The following is a 3,240-nucleotide window of genomic DNA, read 5'->3' as shown; positions in this document are numbered from 1 at the left end:
AACCCCAAGAAAAAAGGAAATTTAAACCGTTTCCTTTGCCCTTTTAACCCCAAGAAAAAAGGAAATTTGAAACCGTTTCCTTTGTCCTTTTAACCCCAAGAAAAATGGAAATTTGAAACTGTTTCCTTTGTCCTTTTAACCCAAAGAAAAATGGAAATTTGAAACTGTTTCCTTTGCCCTTTTAACCCCAAGAAAAATGGAAATTTGAAAGCTTTTCCTTTGCCCTTTTAACCCCAAGAAAAATGGAAATTTGAAACCGTTTCCTTTGCCTTTTTAACCCCAAGAAAAAAGGAAATTTGAAACTGTTTCCTTTGCCCTTTTAACCCCAAGAAAAATGGAAATTTGCAACTGTTTCCTTTGCCCTTTTAACCCCAAGAAAAATGGAAATTTGAAACTATTTCCTTTGTCCTTTTAACCCTAAGAAAAATGAAAATTTGAAACCGTTTCCTTTGTCCTTTTAACCCCAAGAAAAATGGAAATTTGAAACCGTCTCCTTTACCCTTTTAACCCCAAGAAAAATGGAGATTTAAAACCGTTTCCTTTGTCCTTTTAACCCTAAGAAAAATAGAAATTTGAAACCGTTTCCTTTGCCCTTTTAACCCCAAGAAAAATGGAGATTTAAAACCGTTTCCTTTGTCCTTTTAACCCTAAGAAAAATGGAAATTTGAAACCGTTTCATTTGTCCTTTTAACCCCAAGAAAAATGGAAATTTGAAGCCGTCTGCTTTGCCCTTTTAACCCCAAGAAAAATGGAGATTTAAAACCGTTTCCTTTGTCCTTTTAACCCTAAGAAAAATGGAAATTTGAAACCGTTTCCTTTGCTCTTTTAACCCCAAGAAAAATGGAAATTTGAAACCGTCTCCTTTACCCTTTTAACCCCAAGAAAAATGGAGATTTAAAACCGTTTCCTTTGTCCTTTTAACCCTAAGAAAAATGGAAATTTTAAACCGTTTCCTTTGTCCTTTTAACCCTAAGAAAAATGGAAATTTGAAACCGTTTCCTTTACCCTTTTAACCCCAAGAAAAATGGAAATTTGAAACCGTTCCCTTTGCTCTTTTAACCCTAAGAAAAATGGAAATTTGAAACCGTTCCCTTTGTCCTTTTAACCCCAAGAAAAATGGAAATTTGAAATCGTCTCCTTTGCCCTTTTAACCCCATGAAAAATGAAAATTTGAAATCGTTTCCTTTGCCCTTTTAACCCTAAGAAAAATGGAAATTTATAACTGTTTCCTTTGCCCTTTTAACCCCAAGAAAGATGGAAATTTGAAACTGTTTCCTTTGCCCTTTTAACCCCATGAAAAATGAAAATTTGAAACCTTTTCCTTTGTCCTTTTAACCCCAAGAAAATTGGAAATTAGAAACCGTTTCCGTAGCATTTTTAACTCCAAGGAAAATGGAAATTTGAAACCGTTTCCTTTGCCCTTTCAACTCCAAGAAAAATGGAAATTTGAAATTTGCTTTAAAAGCTTTTCGCTGCCCTTTAACCTCAAGAAAAAAATTTGGAAATTTTTTGAAACCGTTCCTTTGCCCTTTGAACTCCAAGAAAAATGGAAATTTGAAACCGTTTCCTTTGCCCTTTTAACCCAAAGAAAATTGGATTTTGAAACCGTTTTCTTTGGCCTTTTAACTCCAAGAAAAATGGAAACTTGAAACCGTTTCCTTTGCCCTTTTAACCCCAAGAAAAATGGAAATTTAAAACCGTTTCCTTTGCCCTTTTAACACCAAGAAAAATGGAAATTTGAAACCGTTTCTTTTGCCCTTTTAGCTCCAAGAAAAATGGAAATTTGAAACCGTTTCCTTTGCCCTTTTAACTCCAAGAAAAATGGAAATTTGAAACCGTTTCCTTTGCCCTCATAACCCCAAGAAAATTGGAAATCTGAAACCGTTTCCTTTGCCCTTTAAACTCCAGGAAAAATGTAAATTTGAATGTTTCCTTTACCCTTTTAACCCCCAACCCCAATAAAAACAGGGGAAATTTGAAAACCGTTTCCTTTTTCGCCCTTTTAACCCCAAGGAAAATGAAAATTTTGAAACCGTTTTCTTGCCTTTAAACTCCAAGAAAATAGAAATTTGAAACCGGTTTCCTTTGCCCTTTTAACCCCAAGAAAAATGGAAATTTGAAACCGTTTCCTTTGCCCTTTTAACCCCAAGAAAAAGGGAAATTTGAAACCGTTTCCTTTGTCCTTTTAAATCCAAGAAAAATGGAAATTTGAAACCGTTTCCTTTGCCCTTTTAACCCCAAGAAAAAAGGAAATTTGAAACCTTTTTCTTTGCCCTTTTAACCCCAAGAAAAAAAAGGAAATTTGAAACCTTTTCCTTTGTCCTTTTAACCCCAAGAAAAATGGAAATTATAAACCTTTTCCTTTGCCTTTTAACCCAAGAAAAATGGCAATTTGAAACAGTTTCCTTTGAATTTTTAACCTCATGGAAAAAAGGAAATTTGAAACCTTTTCCTTTGCCCTTTTAACCCCAAGAAAATGGAAATTTGAAACAGTTTCCTTTGAAATTTTAACCCCAAGAAAAAAGGAAATTTGAAACCTTTTTCTTTGCCCTTTTAACCCCAAGAAAAAAAAGGAAATTTGAAACCTTTTCCTTTGTCCTTTTAACCCCAAGAAAAATGGAAATTATAAACCTTTTCCTTTGCCCTTTTAACCCCAAGAAAAATGGCAATTTGAAACAGTTTCCTTTGAATTTTTAACCTCATGAAAAAAGGAAATTTGAAACCGTTTCCTTTGCCCTTTTAACCCCAAGAAAAACGGAAATTTGAAACCGTTTCCTCCGCCTTTTTAACCCCAAGAAAAAATGGAAATTCGAAAACCTTTTCTTTGGCCCTTTAAACCCAACCCCAAGAAAAAAATAATTTGAAACCTTTTCCTTTGCCCTTTTAACCCCAAGAAAAATGGAAATTTGAAACCGTTTTCTTTGGCCTTTTAACTCCAAGAAAAATGGAAATTTGAAACCGTTTCCTTTGCCCTTTTAATTCCAAGAAAAATGGAAATTTGAAACCGTTTCCGTTGCTCTTTTAACCCCAAGAAACATGGAAACATGAAACCGTTTCCTTTGCCCTTTCAACGCCAAGAAAAATGGAAATTTTAAACCGTTTCCTTTGCCCTCATAACCCCAAGAAAATTAAATCTGAAACGTTCCTTGCCCTTTAAACTCCAGGAAAAAATGTAAAATTTAATGTTTGCCTTTACCCTTTTAACCCCAAGAAAACATGAATTTTGAAACCGTTTCCTTC

The sequence above is a fragment of the Macrobrachium nipponense genome, chromosome 7, assembly GCF_015104395.2.
Source record: "Macrobrachium nipponense isolate FS-2020 chromosome 7, ASM1510439v2, whole genome shotgun sequence".
In the NCBI taxonomy this organism is placed as follows: domain Eukaryota; kingdom Metazoa; phylum Arthropoda; class Malacostraca; order Decapoda; family Palaemonidae; genus Macrobrachium; species Macrobrachium nipponense.
This window is presented reverse-complemented; position numbering follows the sequence as displayed.